General features: G+C 42.9%; 1 protein-coding gene across 3 annotated transcripts in view; it reads left to right on the top strand.

The window, feature by feature from the left end:
• The window catches only part of ADGRF5 (adhesion G protein-coupled receptor F5), a 102036-nt gene that overhangs the window by 22394 nt on the left and 58763 nt on the right, over window positions 1-20879 (top strand). The window contains exon 1 of one of the 3 annotated variants that reach the window (XM_032140814.2): window positions 9842-10071. The exons of 1 other annotated variant lie outside the window; for it this stretch is intronic. The gene's annotated coding sequence lies outside the window, so the exon portion shown is untranslated. Of the gene's footprint in view, window positions 1-9841; window positions 10072-20879 lie in introns of those variants that run through there. One more of the 3 variants, XM_058432576.1, reaches the window with a different exon arrangement.

The following is a 20879-nucleotide window of genomic DNA, read 5'->3' as shown; positions in this document are numbered from 1 at the left end:
TCTAGCTCTTCCTCAGAAATTACTTTCACTATGGCTAAGATTGTGGCATGGGGGAGTCCTGTACCCGTATTAACAAACAAGGCGCTTCAGGGGGCATTAATATACACAGAAAACCCTTGTGTGGATATAGCAGCAACCACAACCATGCTGTGACTTTTCTTTGGGGTATACTGGATTCCACTAACAGTATACATCCTACCAACTGAAAAAGAGGTAAGAGGTAAAATCTGTCCTTGATTTACTTACTTATTTTAAAAGTACTAATTGAACACCTACTATGTTCCTTTTAACAGTTACCTAGCATTTTAGTTTGTCTTTTATAACCTCACCTCCACATTAGTCACTTCTAACTAATAATTTTTAAAACTAATGGCCAAAAAATAATTTTTAAATGATCAATTCTTGAGTGTTCAATTTGTTCTTTCTTAAATAATTTCATGTACTGCACATGAATAAAATTCAGAGGGATCCAGGAACTTGCATGGTAAAAAATATGCCTACTAAATCACATTATGTTTTAACTGTATTTCAATATAATTATTTTCATTCCTTATCTTATATATTCTGTTTTGTGCATTTACAAACATTATTCTGAGAAGGCTTGCATAGCCTTCACCAAATGTACAAAGAGGTTTATGGCAAAAATTAAATTGATTCTGTTTTAGTCTTTTTTTTTTATTTTTATTTTTTGAGATGGAGTCTTACTTTGTCACCCAGGCTGGAGCAAAATGGCACGATCTCGGCTCACTGCAACCTCTGCCTCCCAGATTCAAGCTCAGCCTCCTGAATAGCTGGGATTACAGATGTTAGTCATTCTTTTAGTGAGAGTCAGTGAGATGCAAACCCTCCCAGTCTTCATATGCCTAAAAATATTTTTATTTTGCCTTCATTCATGAAGATTCTTTCAATTGTGACACCAGATGAGGTCACCCTGGGAGAAAGCACAGGTGAAAGAGGACAGTGGGCCCCTGGGCCAAGCCTTAGGCACACCAACTTAAGGAGACCGAGAGGAGGGACTGCCAGGGCAGGAGGAGAGTGTCATAGAAGACACAAGAATATGTCTTGTGGTTTATAAGAAGGAAGAAGTGGCCAACTATGTCAAATGGTGCTGCGGGGTCAAGGGAGATGAGAACAGCTGATTGACCATTGGTTATGGCAACCTGGAGACTGAGGGAGCTCCCTGCGAGCAGCTGTGGTGCAGAAGTAGGGAGGGAAGATTGATTTGACTGACTTTGAGGCTGGAGAAGAAGGTTAAAGAGGTGGAGATGAGATCTAGGTATTTGGCTCTTTGGTGAAGCGCTGTGAAGGGCAACAGAAAAATGTTGCACTAAATGAGGGGAAAGAGAAAGATGTAATGTCAAAGAGATATTCTATGTTAATGTGCTGATGATACTGAGGAAGTAAGAGGGGACAGCACCCAGAGCCCTGTGGAAGAAGGGGCAGAGCTTATGATCCTCTCAAACTGGAAAGAAGGCCAGAATGGGTAGTGCAGGTGCAAGAAGATTAAAAGTTTTTGTGTAGGAAGATGAATGTTTATTATTTTTTTCAAATAGCATCTCCCTCTGTTGCCCAGCCTGGGGTGCAGTGGTGTGATCACGGCTCACTGCAGCCTTGACTTCCCAGGCTTAAGTGATCCTCCCCACTCAGCCTCCCTGGTAGCTGGGACTACAGGTGTGCGCCACATTGTCTGGCTAATTTTTGTATTGTTTTGTAGAGATGGGGTCCCACCATGTTGCCCAGGCTGGTTTCAAACTCCTGGGCTCAAGGAATCCGCCTGCCTCAGCCTCCCAGACTGTTGGGATTACAGGCGTGAGCTGCCACACCCAGCCAAATGTTTCATTTAATTGACTGTTTTTCCAATGAAATATGAGGCAAGGATACTGCTAAGACTGAGGAGAGAAGAGAAGGTGTGAAATGGCCATTTCAAGGAGTGAGAAAACTAACATAAATCATAGGATTGCCAGGTTATGTGGCTACAACAATTCCACTGATAATTGGCAGAGTGATTTTTACATGAGAGCTGCATGCCAGCCCATAAATAACAGCTCTCTGAAATACCATCCCCACACCATCTCCCACTTCTTTCTACCCTCATTGTCCTCCTGTTATCTCTACTGTCATCCATGTTAAATCTTTAGCTGCTGGTTTAAATTAATTCACACTAATATGGAACTCACTGGAAATGGAAATGAACAATATGTAAACATTTCAAAGATATTTGAGTCAGAGTAGGGGAAGTTTCTTCACTTAAAGCAATTTGTCTCTAAAAGTGTAATTTTAGGAATGAGGTACAGATAAACAGGTTTTCCCATTGCTTCCCAAATCCTGCTACAGAAGTGACGGTTTACACTTCCGATGTCACCTGGCATCTTATTTTTCATACTATGGTGCCATTCGCTACACTTTCAGTTAAAAACTCTAACATGTTAAAAAGAACCACTTAACATTCTTCCATGAAAGAATATAGGCCCTGGAGGCTGGGCATGGTGGCTCATGCCTGTAATCCCAGCACTTTGGGAAGCCGAGGCGGGTGGATCACCTGAGGTCAGGAGTTCGAGACCAGCCTGGCCAACATAGTGAAACCCCATCTCCACTAAAAATACAAAAATTAGCTGGGCATGGTGGTGAGTGCCTGTAATCCCAGCTACTTGGTAGGCTGAGACAGGAGAATTGCTTGATCCCAGGAAGCGGAGGTTGCACTGACCTGAGATGGTGCTACTGCAGTCCAGCCTGGGCAACGAGAGTGAAACACTGTCTCAAAAAATAACAATAATAAATAATAATAACAAAATAAAAATAATAAGAAGAATATAGGCCCTGGAAACATTGAGCTAATTTATTTAGAGTGTCATTTCTTGCTCTAAGTCATGAGCCAGACATTGTAAGGAAAAGCCAAACATCATTAAACAAGTTCAGCACAAGTTTCATATTGCCTCTTGCTCTGCTCAGAAATCACTACTTCGTCTTAGACATTAAGTATATGGATAACTACCCCACCTGTACCTGTGAAATTGTCCCAATTTAGACGTAAGAGAAAGGGGTATCTTAATAGTCCTCCTTGGGAAGAAACCGTCTTTAGAAAAATAGTGTGATAAGCACCTAGAAAGCAACTGAGACTCAGACCTCTAAGAGAGTAGAGGGTCTCAGGCATAAAGTGAGGGGTGGAATATGTTTGTTATCCCCATAGATAAAGGAGCCAATGGGAGAAGAGTGGAGATTACAGGGAAGAAGGGAAGAGAGATCAGCGAGATGGTGGGAAGCTGGCACTAGAGAAGATAGGAGTCTATGGAGCGCTCAGTGAAGAATTGGTCAAAATATCCCAGTAGCATAGTAACATCCACCCTTCCAGTCACAACTCGGTTATTTTTCTGGTTGTAAATATGACTTTATTCGCTCCTTTACCCCCAGACTTTAGGTTCACATTTACTGGGTGTGTGGTGAAATTCAAAAAAGGGGCTGTTTTTCTTTTGTACCAACCTAGAGCCACACACACACAACATACTAGGAATGTGGCAGTTCTATGGGTTGACCAGGCCAGGAGAATATAAACATCCTTAGGAATTCCCAGGAACCCTGAGGTGGGCTCTGAACTTCCACAAGCTGGGGAAAAGCAATTTTATCTAGAATTTTGATCGACCAGGATTCACAGCAGGCATTTGGGTTATGCTTCGTCTGGAACCCAATCTGACTTGGGTCAGTTCTTCTGTCCCCTTAAATGTTCTTGTGATTGTCACCCCACTTTTCAGTATCTCCCTGGTTAGAGTCAGGTAAGAATCAAATTGAAGCATTTTAGCCAGAGCATAGCCTACGCTTCTGTCTCAGGAGGGCAATACAGCTATTTGGCATGATGTGAGCTTAATTCTAGCCTGGGGAAGTACAACGTGGAGAAGCTTCTGCAATAAGGCTTGCTTGTTGACTTTTTGATGGCAAACCTTTGTTTATGGGTGTTGTCTGAGAAGGAGGTTTCAGGCCTTTATCACCTATTATGATGCTGTTCTGAGTACTCTATGAAAGCTGGTACCTAGGTAAGTGGGTGGGACTTGGGGGTTGTGGAAGGAAAAGAGACTGCCTAACTGGTGCTGGTCTACTTCTGTGATAATGATGTTAACAAGGAAATTCTGTTGCTGGCTTGCATCAGAAGTGTTATCTGGATTTAATAAATAAAGAGAGGTTAAATGCTGACAGAGTTTTTATTGTTCTCGTCAGTACCGAGGTGTAACAGGAGTTTACCTCCATGTGTCCTTATTCTACTTACAACCATTATTTCTCCTACCAGAAAATTGGGGATGGGAATGCATGTGTTGGTGGTGGCTGGGGGGTCACCAGAGCATAAGGTAACAGCACGGGGTGCAGAGACACAAGATCTAAATTCTAAGTCTGGCTCTGACACTAATGCTGCTTGTGACCTTGGTTAAGCCTTTCAAATTTAATACTAGATAATTGGAACAAATGATCACTAGCTGTGCCCACACCCCTCCACCCACCCCCGCCACCCTTTGCTCTAACATTTTTTTGATTCTGATTTTCTCCTGGCATGGATGACTCTTCAGTACATATTTGTCTAGTGGTTTTGGCATTATGACTGTTCACTAATCGCCTTGATAAATTCTGAGGAAATTATCTCTACAATCAGAGGTAAAAATGAGGGAAACTTTTTTGAGTCAAAGGAAATGTTGAAGCACTGAAAATAGCATAGAATGATGGAATTCGGATGGGAGATGGTACTGTGAGGACAGGGCTTTGCATTTCTAAACCAGGATTCTGCCTAATGTTTGCAGATTGGCCTCGCTGTTACTGGAGTATATGGTATCCGCTAGTGCAGAGTGCCCACACCCAGGATGTACGGTAAAGAAGCAGAGGTTAAAATAGGAGTGACTGCCCAGTGTGCATGGACAAGATGACATGTGTACATTGAGAGGAAAAGTGTAGCTTCCTTCTAAATAGATTCCCTCCTAGGCCAAGACAAGAAGGAATGCCATGTCCTCAAATACCTGCTCTTCTCCATGGGACTGGGTTGGAGGGGACTGAGGGAGGAAGAGTCAATGACAAGTCGATGATTCTGAAATTATGTGCATCACAGCTGAGGCATGTGGGTGACATATTTCATACCATGGGCATCAGAAATGACTTCCTGCTACATAGACAGCATGTCATCACTAAGAGCTGAAAGTGGAATGTGAAGGCTGTGGATGGCTCACAGGCCATTGGTGGTCAGCGCTCCCCAAGAATAGATCAATAAGGGTCAAGAAAGAAGTGTGGATGACACCTCAATGAACCATACCTCAAATCTGCACTGCCCCCCCTCACCCGAGATGCTGTCTCTCCCTCTTCCAGGAGATGGCAGAGGGGGTAGTGCTAAGAGTAGAGTCCAGAAAAGGGTCCTACTTGGAGGGTGATTTGGATTTCTGGCAGAAGTTGGGGCATCACTGGAGTCATAACAAGTGCTGGAAGGGAGCTGTCAACTGTGTCCAGTTGGCTCAAAAGATGGAAGCTTTGCAATCTTCCAGGGCAAAAAAAAATCAATGTCCGAGAGACGCCTACACAAAGAAGGTGTAATAACAGTCTATTGGTGGAATGGGTGCAGTAGCAGTAAGTGCAAATAAAATCTGAGTGGCTGCAGCTAAGCACAAATATGACCAATTCCATTACTGGAGGCTCTGCCAAAATATACACACCCGAGATAAGAATAAGACCATTTGTATACTATGAAACTGCCCGATTATTTGCCAGTTCCTTCCTTGCATAAGGACGGGTCAGTGTCAAAGGAGAATTTTCTTGGTCTCAGTATAGAAATACCGAAAGAGAGCTGACCTTGGGTCAAAAGGGTTACCAACATCTGGTTATGGCTTAAAAAATAAAAGAAAATTTAAAAAGCAGGGCTTACCCTGCCAAGATGTGGAGGTAGGAGAATTTCGCAAGTTGAACTATTATGTACTTTAGTTATGCTGGCCAGGGCTGTGGCACTAATAACTTTGCTTGTGCGTTACACTTTCAAATATTCCTCTACAATGAATCAGTTAAGCAGGCAACAGAGTTTTGCTCTTGTCACTCAGACTGGAGTGCAATGGCGCAATCTTGGCTCACTGTAACCTCTGCCTCTCGGGTTCAAGCAATTCTCCTGCCTCAGCCTCCTGAGTAGCTGGGATTACAGGCACCTGCCAACACGCCCTGCTAATTTTTGTATTTTTTAATACAGACAGGGTTTCGCCATGTTGGCCAGGCTGGTTTCGAACTCCTGACCTCATGTAATTCACCCGCCTCGGCCTCCCAAAGTGCTGGGATTACAGGCATGAGCCACTGCACTCGACTTGGGAGTTTACCTTCTAGTCCAGGGATGCAAGATGGTGACATCCAGCAAAATTTAAAAGTGTATTATAGCGTACCAGAGATGATATGGAAAACCAAAGCAAGTAGGGGGGCTGTGGAGGGATGAAATGTAAGATACGGCTGTCAATGAAGGCCTCACTAAGAAAGCAATGTTTGGGCAAAAGTGAGAATGAGGTGACGGAGTGAGTCTTGAGGAAATCTGTGCAAAGAGCATCCCTGGCAGGCAGAGAGAACAGGAAGTATGAAGACCCTCAAATGCAAGACTGCCTGGTCTGCAAGGAGGCCAGGAGCAACATGAATGATGGAGAGAGAAGGTGGTGCAGATCATGTAGGTCTCACCGGCTGTTGAAAGGACTTGTGCTCTGACTGCAGGAGATGAGTTGAGCACATGTGGACTTTATATAACTTGTATTTTATAAGGACCATTCTAACTGCAGTCTTCAGAACAGACTATAAGTGGCAAGAGGGGATGCACAGAGACAGGTAAGACACTGGTAATTATCCAGTCAAGAGACAGTGATGGCTTGGATGAGAATGACAGCAGCAAAGGGGTAAGAAGTGCCAGATTATGCATATATTTTGAAAATAGAGCTAACAAGATTTGATGACAAATTAAATGTAAAGTGTGCAAGGTAGGACTCAAGGATGACTCTTAGGGTTTTGATCTGGGTAACTGGAAGGATGGAGATGCTCTTTGCTAATATGGGAGAGACTGATGGTATAGCTAGTTTGGGAGGGATGATCAGGAGTTTAGTTTGGGACGTGTTCTGTTTGAGGGCCTAATGAACAACTGAAAGGAGATATCAAGTAGGCAATTGAATACGCGCGTCAGCAATTCAGGTGAGAGGTCTATGATAGAGACAGACATTTGGAAGTCATCAGCACAAAGATTTAAGCCAAAACTAGTAGAGATTACCTGGGAAATAAGTGTCAACAGAGAAGGGTTTCAAAGACTGAGCTATGAGACACTCTTACGTTAAGAGGAAGAACCAGCAATGGAAAATGAAATGGAGAGTTTAATTTTGCTTGCTTTTATTGATAACCCATTATATACCAGCACTGTAATAGGAGCTGGGCATAACATAAATGAGACTAGTGCCTGCCTTCAAGGTGCTTACAGTCAATGCATTAAATGGATTATTTGAATGCAGTGTGGTAACTTCAAAAAGACATGCATCTGGCAGTGTGGGATCAGGGAAAAGAAATACTTGGCTGAGGCTGGGAGAAATAGGAGGGTCCTTGGAAGAAATAACACCTGGAACTTAAAAAGAGACTAAACGTTACCTGTGTGAAGAAAGGAGAAGGGCAGAGTGAAAGAAGGGCAGAAGTGAAACAGCTGGGAACATGCTGGAAAACATGTGTTTATTTGGTGCTGAAATTTCTTCCTGAGAAAGTAGGAGCTTTGTCTCTAATGAGACCGTACCTTACAGCCATGAGAGACACTTCATATTAACAAACATAGATAACATGACTGGTGAATTATTCTGGCTACGTTTGCAGTTCGGTTCAAGAAATTTGGGTTCAGCCACCAACACCAACGTTTTAGAATTCAGGAAAACGGCTGCTGTGACAGTCAATTCCAGCCGTAGCTACGACAGGGCAGGGTCTCTCCATCCACAGTTCATTCTGGGTTGCCGCTGAGGCCATATGGTGGTTGCATTTTTTATTTGCTTTTGTTTTCATTGTAATGTGTGTGCAGCAAGCACAGAGTGTTCCTAACAACAAGCAGGGAACTGTGGGCGAGAAGAATTGCTCCTCGGGGAAGGAAAGGGACAGCCACTTTGACAACGCCCATTCCATGCTGGAGAGCCTGCTGCACCCAATAACCAAAACACGAGCAGGAGAAAAGGCAGCATTTGCCCAGGAACTGCGTCCCTTAGCAGGCTATTTTTAAGTTAGGGTGTATCCAATCTAAGGTGTAGACTACAGTTGAGAATCAGTATCTAGAAGTGGAATAATAACATTTTGGAGTTCATCCTCTTCTTGCCCGAATACTCTGGTCTCAAGCCTAAGTCCTGCTGGTGGTTGCTGACTTGCCCCAGGCTGATAGCATGACAAGAAGGGAAGGCAGCTGGAGGGGAGAGAGGATGAACTTGGAGGCATTGGAGCCCAGGGCTCCAGAGAACAACAAACAGTTACTAAACTCTTCCTCTTCAGTTTCAGCAGAGTCTATAATCTCAGTACTATTATTATCCCACTTTCACACATAATAAAACTGAATCTCAGGGCCAGGAGCAGTGGCTCACGACTGTAATCCCAGCACCTTGGGAGGCCGAGGCGGGGAATTACCTGAGGTCAGGAGTTTGAGACCAGCCTGGCCAACATGGAGAGACCCTGTCTCTATTAAAAATACAAAAATTAGCCAGATGTGCTGGTAGACACCTATAGTCCCAGCTACTGGGAAAGCTGAGGCAGGAGAATCGCTTGAACCCAGGAGGCAGAGGTTGCAGTGAGCCAAGATCGCGCCACTGGACTCTAGCCTGGGCGACAGGGCGAGACTCCGTCTAAAAACAAAACAACACTGAATCTCAATAGGGTCAAGTAATCTGTACGTGGCCACATAAAATTGGTGGGACCAAAGCGTCAATTCCTACAGCCTGACTCCAGAGTCCTTTCTTTGACACTATGAGGAATTCTCCGAAGGTACTCTTGGGACTACCTGCGTGGGACTCACCTGAAGCACTTATTTCCAATGCCGATTCCAAGCCAGGCCTCATTCATCAAACTTTCTGTGGGCAGAGCTCCAGAGTAGAGGGTCAAACAGCATTCCCCATCTGTGTTCTGACCTTGGGAAGGTTTCTCCTTGGGCCTCAGTTTCCTCTTTTGTAAAATGAGGATCAGTGGGGTCATTTCCAGTTCAAAAATGAGCTGACTATAATTCATCTTTAAACCCAACAACCTGAATGCAGCCTGCCAACCAGGCCTTTACCATGTATCTCCTTATCTTTAAATATCTGTGCTATCGAGTGGTATTTTAAGTATCACTAAATTTAAAGTTTGATACACAAATACCCACAGAGTTTCCCTGGAAACCTAGGAGAACTGGACATCCCTCCAGTGTGGCATTTTTGAGGTACAGCCCTCCCGCAGGGGAGGACTAAGCAACTTCTTTAGGTCTCTTCTCTTCTGCGGATTCTTTTATTCTCTGCTTTCTTGGCACTGCTAAAGACAAAGAATTCATCGATAGTCTTAATTTTCCTTCCACTCTGAAATTACAATCTAATTTAGTGGTCATCTTTTAAAAGTTGAAACCAGGCATCCTGTAATTCTCATCAGCTTTAACCTATGTTTGGTTTGCTCTGGTTTTGCTTTTCTGATTTTTTTTCTTTGGAGAAAGGAAAGTGAGAACTAGGGGCAATGGCCAAACAAGTCTGTCCACTTGGTGGAGAGGTTTCCAGATAAGAAGGATCTGAAGGACTTCCCATGGGCGTGAGGGAAATCGCACACGCCATCCGGGGAAGAGGACCAGGAAATCACTTTTTGTTTTTAAAACAGCAGCGCGGCTCTCAGGGATGACTCTGTGAGACTGGGAGGATCATAGCTGGGGGAGGCCCCAGTGAGGCTGAGCATGGGAGCGGAGCTGCCAGTCCTGCCTGAAAACGCGAAATGAGTCTCGCTTGGTTCTCCCTCCACTGGGCGTGAGAGCCCCTGCCCAGGAGACAAATGGCCCCATAGTGGAAACTGGGAAGCTTTTAGGCATCTGATCAGAGCGGGAGCCAGCCAGGGGACCACAGTGCTGGACAGGTAACAGATACTTCTACTATGGTCTGTCGGTCTGTCTCCCTTTGTAGCAAGACCTCAGGGGCTCCTAAGTCACTTCGCTTAAGACATCTTCCACTTACGATCCTCTTTGCCTGCTTTTCTTTTGCGTAGGTGTAATATGTATGTTGGGAAAGTAAAGTATGTCCAGTCAAGAGCATCGTGCAGACTGTTGGTCCAGTTAATGAGACTATGTTAAGGAGATGGAGTATCAAGCAACTAGCTGGGATCCTTTAGGATTTTCTTAATAACAGGCTTTTTTTTTTTTTTTTTTTCAAACAAGTTCTCTTCCTTAAACCAGAAAATACTATAAAAACCAGTGCATTCATGAGCTACTGAGCTGCTGCTCTTGCCAAGAGCATTTCAGGGCCAGGCGGCCATTGCTGTGGTCGGGCTGAGGAAGGAAGACGCTGCATCCCAGTAGCAGGAGGAGCCCCCGCTATTCGCTCAGCTCCGGGAGAGTCCTTCCGAAGGGCAAGGGAGGACCTTAGAAATGTAAAATGTAGGCTGCAGCCTCCCACCCAGGACTGAGGGGAAAGGAGTTTGCAGTCAGCGTTAGGAAGGAGGTCAGTCAAAGTGCTGGGGCTTCAGGGCCTGGCCGACTTGTTTTGAAAGGAGCAACTCCATGATGTGCGGTTTGCTTAAACCATGTTTTCTCATATTTCAGAAAGCCAGGCCATGCCACTTCACTATAGCATTTTTTCTTTCATAAAGGGCTAATGTAGTTGGTTTTTCAATGTAGGTTATTTTTGAATTACACAAATAATACTTGACTATAGTCTTATTGTAAAAGAATATCTCTAAATAGGTTTTAGTTTTATTTTTTTGAAATGGAGTCTCGCTCTGTCGCCCAGGTTGGAGTGCAGTGGCACGATCTTGGTTCACTACAACCTCTGCCTCCGGGGTTCAAGCGATCCTCCTGCCTCAGCCTCCCAAGCAGCTGGGATTACAGGCACCTGCCACCACACCCTGCTAATTTTTGTATTTTTAGTAGAGATGGGGTTTCACCATGTTGGCCAGGTTGGTCTCGAACTCCTGACCTCAGGTGATCCACCTGCTTCGGCCTCCCAAAATGCTGGAATTACAGGCGTCAGCCACAGCAGCTGGCCTTCTCTTAACAGTTTTCAATTGCACTCCCAATATACACTCTTTTTTCCCCTCCCCAAAGATTATTCTATCAATTGTTTTCTGTGTTACCAGTTAAAGGCTTTATTTTCTGTTCTTCTGAGCTCTTAAGACAAGCCGGGGCACAGGAGTACAATAAATTCTCATTGTCAAGTTCATGTGGTTTATCCTAAACTCCTTCCTCTCAGTGAAAAAGATAAAATGATACATGGGAAACTTGAATAGCTCTTTTAACTCTTAAAAAAGTATAAAGAGTTTTACTCATTTTTACCATTCCTATTTTGTGTTGGTTTTGGCTTTGACAATTAATAATATTAGTAACAACCTCCTAAGGATTAAATTCTAGACTGGCCAATTAGTGGTTTGGGCTTTTCCCTTGAAGGGCATCAGAGGTTTCTTATTCTAGAAATGAAAGGGGAGAAAATAAAATAACAGGAAATTAACTAGATAGATAATAGCTAGATTGATAGATAAAGTGGCCCAGAGAACGTAGAGTGAAGATAGGAGAGATTGCCCTTTTATTCAGTGGATAATAAATGCATTTAACAGATCGGTTCATTTTCCATCTCTTTTAGTCTTCTGTAAAAAGGTGGCCTTCCCCTCCCCACCAACAATGTTAAGAGACAAACAAATAAGGAAAACATCACTATGAACAGGTTGATACAGCTTATGGAGAAAGTCTTTGGGAAAAAGGTATAAATAAGCAATGTCAAATCCAAGAATAATACGAACACTTTCAGTAGCTATTTCATATTTTCTTGTTCTTTACAGGGTTTCTCCACCCCAAACTACAGGGCCACTAGGCCTTGCTGGTTTTGGACATTCTGTAAAATTTGCCTGCCTTTGTCCCTTCTCTAGGTCTCTGCCTACTCTGATGAATCATTTCTTCCTAGTGCGCAGCATTAGCCACATGACAGACCTCCACTGAGGCCCTGTGGACTAACACTGCCTCACTTACTGAGTGTGGGTTTATACGATATAGTAACCCTCACTTACTGTGCTATGGGGTACTTGGGGGCATTTTGGAGCAGTTAAAAATATCCCGTGGGGTCCCACCTCCTCGGGTTAATGAGGCTAATCTGTCTCCTCCTAAATATTATGCATTCAATCTCTTGTATTTATATCGCAACTTTTTAGTTATCAAAAGACTTTTATGCCTCTTCTTTCACCATATCACAGGTAAAGCAGGTAACTTATTCTCCTCTAATGGAATACAAAAACAAGAGGTTCAGAAGTTGATTTATTTGCCCCACATGGCACAATGAATTTTTTTGAGGACTGAGATGAGAAGAAACTCAGATTGCTGTCTTTGCAGCCCCATTTTTTTTTGTCAGTACTATGAGGATAAAAGTCATGTGGAATAGAGAATTAATGTGATTGGCTGGATTCTGTCAGCTTTGTAGCCACATGGTAGATGTTTTGCTGGGAATCTAAAGTTAGACTAAACTATTGCCTTGTCCAGATGTTAGCAGGTTCTATCACCTGCTGTCCATCGGCGTCACCCTAGGAACTTAACAACAACAAAAAAACAATGTCTAGACACTTTGCCAGAGAAACTGAATCACAGTCTCTGAGGATGGGGCCAGGGCATGGTTAGATTTTTTGTTTGTTGGTTGGTTTTAATCTCCAAAGTGATTCTATAATGCAGCTGGGGTTGAGATTCACTGAGTCTTGGCTGTGTGAGATACAGTGGCTAAACTGAGAAGCAGAAGCAATGGCTGTTTATGAAGCCAAGAAATTAGGACCAAAAGTGTCAGCAGCAGTGCAGATCATTAGAATTCTGGCTGCTGCTGTTTTTCGGAGGAACAGACACATCTGCACGTCAGAATGAAGAGGAGATTTCCGACACCTCCAACAATGGCACTGACTTTCCAGTTTTAATTGGAACAACCCCACTGACTTCACTGTAGATACGTTGGCTCCCTGAGACTTGCAGATTTTACAAAGGCAGATTAAATGTTCTCGACAAACAGGATGTGCTCTTCTAATGCCAGATGACTATCAGATCATACATTTTATTCAAGGTCACTTCGCCATGTTGTATCCCAATCCCAAGAGAAAGGGGAAAAAAAGAAATACTAATTATCGTTTGCATGAGCTGCCACTTTCTGGGTTGAACTAAATATGAATAGACAATAAGTCATGGCTGTTTTTTTAAATTATAACATGTTTCCCTACAGCATTTTCCCCACTGACATTTCTTGATATAGTTCAAGTTAGTATCTCTCGTCAGTGCAATGTTTGTCTCCTTGATAGAGAGGACTACAGGGACTGTTCAGTATTTATCTGTTTCCCCAGGACCTACGAGTTTCTGCACAGAGTAGGTGCTCTAATAAGGATGGTTGAGTTAAATATATGTATTAGCTAAGGGCACACCATGATTCACAAATTACTTACCAGCTCAACATTTCAGATCACATGGTGTGACTCTGGTCATGATGGTTAAAATAATTGGAATCTTCCCTGTTTCCTAAAAGGTAATCGCCAATGTGAAATCTTTAAAATTACAGCCTAGTAGAATCACCTACTCTGGTGTGACTTGCTAAGTGCTGTGGAATTGCAAAGGCAGAGAACCTTTCTTCTTGATCAGCTTAGACTCTTAGTGGAAAGCAAGTTACAGGCATTGAGAATTTTAATAACAAACATTTTTTTGACTCAATTTGTTTTAATTATTATACTTGAAGTTCTGGGGTACATGTGCACAACGTGCAGGTTTGTTACATAGGTATATATGTGCCATGTTGGTTTGCTGTGCCCATTAATTCGTCATTTACATTAGGTATTTCTAAGAGAAAAACAAACACTGCATGTTCTCACTCATAAGCGGGAGCTGAACAATGAGAACACATGGACACAGGGAGGGGAGCATCACACACAGGGGCCTGTGGGGGGCGGGTGGGGGTTAGGGGAGGGATAGCATTAGGAGAAATAACAAACAATATTTATCGAGTACTTGCTATGTTCCAGGCACCATACTCAGTGTTTTATAAAGATGATTGTTAACCCATTTAGTTGTTCCAATAATCGTATGCCTCAGATAAAATAATAATCCCCATTTTATAGATGGGGCATCCAGAAAAGTTAAGTAAATTACCTGAGACAAAAAGCTAGCAAATAGAGGCACGTTAAGATTCCATCTCAGGCAGTCTGACTGCAGAGTCCATATGCCTAATTACCGTGCTATGCCTGAAATACACACAGTGCTGAAAAGTGATCCACATGGCAGGACCAGATGAGTAGCTGAGGAGAGAAATGCAGTGCATGCAGTGGAAAGATGTATCTCTGGGGAAGACAAGATAAGAGACAGTATGCCATAAAGGTCAGAGTTCAGACTTTGGAGACAAACTTGGCCACTTGCCAAGTGTGTTTGTTTAGCCAAGGCTCAGTTTCTTCATCTGTAAAATGAAGATGATGATACTTCTCATAAACAGGATTATAAAGATTACATGAGTCTAGTGCATGTGTAGTGCTTAACCTAATGCTTGCCATATGGCAAGTGTCTGGCACACAGCAAGTGCTTGATAAATTATAGCAATTGTTGTTGTTACCAAATGAATAAGCAAGACCTGAAATGATGACTAAAGCTCAGAAAGGAGAAATAGAGCATTTCAGTCACCAAGAATAGTGTGAGAAGAAGCTGCAAGGTAGCAATGCATTCCACCAATATTTTCTGTTAATATTTATGACAAAAGAAAGTACAATAAAAGCTGGGAGTGGGTCAGTTTGCTCTATACCTAAGTGTTATGGGAGAAAAATTGACAGAGCTCATTTTACATGAGGCAGGGGTGATCATGCTTGCCTGGTGAATTGGCTTAAATATTCTCTGGGCATTTGCAAACATTTAAAGTATTTAAATATGATCCAGCCACAATTTAGGAAGAATAGTGTTCTGGGCAAATAAATTCCCTGCTGTTGTGTTGGATTATTGGTCAGGGAAGAAAGGAGGGAGGGGCCGATTCAGGAGATTATTGCAACCATCTAGATGGAAGATGGTAATGTCCAAACCAATGTGGTGGCCCGATGTCCAAACAAGTGTGGTGAGATGACAATATCCAAACTGATGAGGGGCTCTGAGCACATCAGCAGCAGGTAACAGGACTTAGTGCCTGGTCGAATTGCTGCTTCTACTCCTGCACCACTTCTTGTGTCCAAGGACACCTGTGAAGCTGTGAGGCTAGGAAACTGGAGAATGAAGCCATCAGTTGGCAAATCTGGGAAGGGATGGGTTAGGAGAGAGCAGTGAGACAGGAGACAAGTTCAGTTTTCGATGATCTGAATTTACACTCAAGTGGAAATCGTATAGTTGAAAAGGCACGCCTCATATCTAGCAAAGAGGGGAAATAGGCATGCGGAGGAAAGAGATATCTTTGGGGACAAGAAAAGAGGCAATATGCCATGAAGGTCAGAGGCTGGAAATACAGTTCTGGGAATTCTCACATAAACTGATAATTAAAACTATGGACGTGGATGAGCTCACTATGAGAAGGTGTCAAGAGAAAAGAGCTGTAGACCCAGGAGAGGTATTTGGCAGGGCGCACAGTGAGGCAGCTGCAGGATGATGAGGAGGGGAGCTTAGAAGGAGAAAAGGCATAAGCTCGGGAGCCTTGAGAACCAGGAAAGGGAAAGGGAGCCCTGCAGAGGGGGAGGCCATGCACAAGTGGAGCAGGTACCCACCACAGGTCAGGGAGAGTGAGGACTGGGGCAAATGTTATGGGTGTGCCTCTACAGAATACTTTTCATAATGAGGTGAGGACTAAAGTCAAACTGTCCAGAGTAAGGAAATCTTGAACCAGCAAGGACTTTTCAGGGTACTGTGTTTCTTGGGGTTGGGGGGTGGGGGGATAAAGCAATACTTTTTATTTTTTCATTCTGAATAATACACACGTTATATGGTCAAAATCTAACAAAATCCCTGAAGAAGGAAATGAAGATTTAGAAGAGAATTCACTGGCTAAGGACAGCAAAGCCATTTCTCAGAGAGATGGAATGGATGGGGGCCATAAAGGGAGGAAGTGCAGAAGGCTAAGGTGACCCTGCCAATTACTGTAATGTTGGAATATTTTCAGCCACATTGCAAATAACTGCTTCCTCCAGCCCCTGGAGTGCCTCCCCACCTCTGCTTTAGTCATCCAATCCCTTTCCTGGGATCCTACGCAGACTTCCCTACAATCCAGCAATGACACTGCTAAGGACTAGCCCAGCAGGAGACCCCCAGGCCCTGCTCCTGCACAGTGGACAGAGATTGTTCTGATTGGTCCATTATTATTATTAGTATTAAAATAGTCAAGTATTATTTTGGATCTTACCTAGTACATGGTAGAATCACAGAATGGTGAAGCTTCAGAACAACCTAATGTAAAATGAGCTTTGCCAATTTTTCTCCCATAACATTTGAGTATAGAACAAACTAGGCCAGGTGCAGTGGCTCACGCCTGTAATCCCAGCACTTTGGGAGGCCGAGGAGGGCGGATCACTTGAGGTCAGGAGTTCGAGACCAGCCTGGCCAATATGGTGAAACCCTCATCTCTACTAAAAATACAAAAATCAGCCTGGCATGGAGGCATGTGCCTGTAGTCCCAGCTACTCGGGAGGCTGAGGCAGGAGAATCACTTGAACCCCAGAGTCAGAGGTTGCAGTGAGCCAAGATCATGCCATTGCACTCCAGCCTGGGTGTCACAGTGAGATTCCATCTCAAAAAAAAATAAAAATAAAAATAAAAACCAAAAAATAAAAACAAACAAACAAAAAAACCTGACCCATTCCACAGGGCTTCCCTCCGTCTGCAATTGGAATGCAACCCTGGGCATTGTTATGCCAGGGCTTAGGGAAACCCCTCCACATGGTGAATTAAGGCAAGACGGACTAGATAAGAGCAGTTAGGAACTCAATGTTTTCATACAGATGGCAATCTTTTGCTTAAAGGCTAAGACCCACAGTGACTTAACAACAAGAAAAGAGAGATAAAAGGTTATCAACGCCGTCCACATGTGCAGTGTGTTTTGGAAAACTTGATCCCATTGTGTACAAACAAATGTTCCCCTGTAATCTGATAGTGCTGAACTGCCCTGACACAATATGCTGCTGCACGGCCTGATTTCACGGCAATGGAAAGTTAAATAGAAAAAAAGATATCTTCAAGGCAGTTCTTTAATTGTTATTGTGTCCCATGTTTGTGTTAAATAAATATTTAGCTTATATTTTTGCTTGTGCAGGAGATGAATCATCTAATCAAATAAGGTCAGCAAAGATAAGTCTTACCACCTCTGCAGCTAAAAATACAGATTTATGAAGGCAGGCTCTTAAAGTTACACGGAAGAGTTTTTTAATCTGTACTTCTACAGTTCAGGGAGTAGGTTACTGATGACATTCTATCCTTATTGCAACTCTGTAGCTCATGGAGATGAGCAGAATAATAATCACAGTAAAATTTGCAATGATAGTCCTCCTGAAAGTTGGCATTGCCATCTATCATCCACCATTAAAAGTAACTCTATTCTTTAGTAGTAGAATGCTTGTATGTGCTCATCTATTTTCAGGCTCATTTAGTCTCTATTTTGATAAGTATATGTTTGCAAAAGGGCTGCCTGATCATAGTCTGTATCCCAGAACACAAGGTTTGGGAGACATTAGGGTATATGCCGTTGGCTTTCTTCAAAGGTTACGATAATGTGTCTAGTTAGTCAGATGCAGGCCAAGGTTTAGTAAGAGGTATGATTTCCCTTGATACTGTACTAATACAATTAGTTCCTTTCTTAAAGAGAAAGCTATGCGTATAACATCACCTACTGCGTGGACGTGAAAGCTAAGCAGCTTACATGTGGGAAGAACCTTCACCTTCTACTTCAGTTTACAAACAAATTTCGTGAGTTTCATGTACTCACCATCTCCAAGTCCTCACTCCCCGAACACTCTATAACTCTTCCCAATACAGTTTCCATCCAACCATCCCAGTGGGATTTCCTTTGTTGAGAGCATACCATGTCTCCAAATACAATGAGCAATATCAGTCTCCTCCTTAATGGACTTCTTGGCACCACTGGACATAGTTGACCATCCCCTTCTTCTTCTTCTTCTTTTTTTTTTTTCTTGAGATGGAGTTTTGCTTTTGTTGCCCAGGCTGGAGTGCAATGGCGTGATCTTGGTTCACTGCAATCTCCGCCTCCTGGGTTGAAGCAATTCTCCTGACTCAGCCTCCTGAGTACCTGAGATTACAGGTGTCCACCACAATGCCTGGCTGATTTTTGTATTTTTAGTAGAGATGGGGTTTCACCATGTTAGGCAAGGCTGGTCTCATACTCCAGACATCTGGTGATCCGCCCCTCTTGGCCTTCCAAAGTGCTGGTATTAAAGGCGTGAGACACCTTGCCCAGCCCCCTTCTTCTTAAAACTTGACTTTCCCCGGTTTCCTTGACTCCACTAGCCTTGTATCCCTCCTGTTCCTGCCTCTCTCGTTTCATTCCTGTCTCAGGCGATTAGCCACTATTTGGAGCTGGTTATGGGAGTACTAAGAATTTACCGAGACAGTCGTAGGTAAAGAAAGGCAAATTTATTAGAAAAAGTATGAAAATATGTTGCAAGGATGCAATGGACAGGCCAGCAAAAAAGGGCTGACTGTAACAAGACACAGTCTTGCTGGGGATTTTATAGAATGTTGCTTCTATCGTGCGCTGAAGAGGGCTTTGTGTAGTACTGATAATGCAAAGGTTGCAGTGAGCTAACTTGCATTTTTTTTAATCAGCGAAGGGTCTGGTCATAACTTGGGCACAGGAAGATTGTGAGTTATTTGCACAGGAGAGCTATGTGTTCTGGACCATGAAGAAAGGCAGACTTATAGCTTATCTGCTTTTTATTTTTGCTCTCCCCTGTTCCTGCCAGCCTGATACTTTTTCCCTAATCAGGACTTCACAATTTCCAATCATCTTGGCTTTGTCATGTTTCTTAACTGGACCTTTGATTGTTGGAATTCTGTAGGACTTGTTCCTAGGCCTCCTTCTCTACTCTCTATTGCCTCCCTAATCAATCTTGCCTAATCCTGTTGTTGCAATGACAAGTCCTCCCCACCCTGGCCTCTGCTCACCTCACCCCCTCTGCCTCGTACCCTTCACCTGCTCTCTTTTCATGTTCCAGCCACTCTGGCCTGCTTGCAGCTCCTCAAATGTGTCATGCTCTTTCTTCACCTCAGGGCCTTTTCACATGATCTTTTTTTTTCCGCCTAGAACCATCTTCCTCCCCTTCTTCCAAACTCCCCTGTTGTTTTTAGCTAACTCCAACTTATGCTTTAGATTTCAGCTCAAATAAATACTTCCCCTGGAATATCTTCCACAGATCCCTAAGACTAGGTCAGGTCCTTCTGGTATAGCCTTTTGTAAACAATTCTGCACAATGGTTAAAGGGATGGGCTCTCGAGTTAGACTTTCTAGGTTCAAATCCTGGCTCTGTCACTTACTAGCTGTGTTATCTCAGGCAAGTTATTTAACCACTCAGTGGCTCAGTTAATTTATATCATACTAGATCTGTACCCTTTAATTAGATATCATACTAGAACCACCCCATTAGGATTGCAAAGATTAAGTGATTTAATATTGTCGGTGCTGAGTTTAGTGCCTGGTATATAGTAAGTCCTCAACAAATATTAATATTATGATTACTCTTCTCGGTAGCACTTCCACAGTCATAGTTAAACAATGAATTGAGTGATTTATTCTTTAATAATGTTCATCTACTCCATTAGACTTTAAGCTTCATGGAGACAGGGACCGTTGTCTTGTTTACTGCTACTTCCCCTTCACTCAGTAGAACTCTTAACATGTAACAAGACTTAATAAATGTTTTTGCAGTAAAGGAATACACAAATGAATAGATAAGGGAATAAATAGATTTACTTCATGCAATAGTTATAACAATAAATATAATACAAGCAGGAAGGCTAAGGGCCTAGACTAAGTGTGTCTAGGTGTTCAGGGGAAGTAGAGACTATTTATAACTGGACAGATCAGGAAACCTTCATCCGCGAGGGAGTCTTTTGCCTGGGCATTGAGGATGGGTAGAATCTGAATATGCAGTGATTGTGTGGGGTTAAGGGACAGGAAAAGATGGAGATTAATAAACCAAATAAATGATAGGATTACTTTGGTTTCACTAAACGCAGAAAAATTATTTGAAGTAATTACTCCTGTCCATCCCCCAAATTAATTCTCAAAGTTTGACTTGGCATTTTTACTTTTGCATGAGCACTGGAAAATCTCTTGCACTATTTTAACTTAGGAAAAAGCAACTGACTTTTGTAGTGAAAATATTATAGATGCTTATTACATATGCTGACACTTATAAATAAAGTCCAGGTTATGGAGAGCCTTGAGGATCAGTGAAAGTGATTTCCTTTATTCTGACAGCAGGGAAAAATTGAACAGGGTATGTTGTGTGAAGAGTACTTTAGGAAAATCCATCTTGCATCTCTGTAGAGAGAGAGCAGAGAAGCAAAGAAAGGAAGCCATTGCCATGATGTATATGAGGGGCAGAGAAGGCCTAGACTGTGTAGTAAGTCAGAAGTGGTGGGATAAATGCAAGATAGTTATGATTATTCTCAGAAGATAACCGGAGTGAGCCTGCATTTGAGTTGAAATAACTGTGAAGAATTTTAGACTCTTAAAATAGTAACAGGACTTTAA

This window comes from Hylobates moloch, unplaced genomic scaffold (assembly GCF_009828535.3).
Source record: "Hylobates moloch isolate HMO894 unplaced genomic scaffold, HMol_V3 SCAFFOLD_20, whole genome shotgun sequence".
In the NCBI taxonomy this organism is placed as follows: domain Eukaryota; kingdom Metazoa; phylum Chordata; class Mammalia; order Primates; family Hylobatidae; genus Hylobates; species Hylobates moloch.
This window is presented reverse-complemented; position numbering and strand designations above follow the sequence as displayed.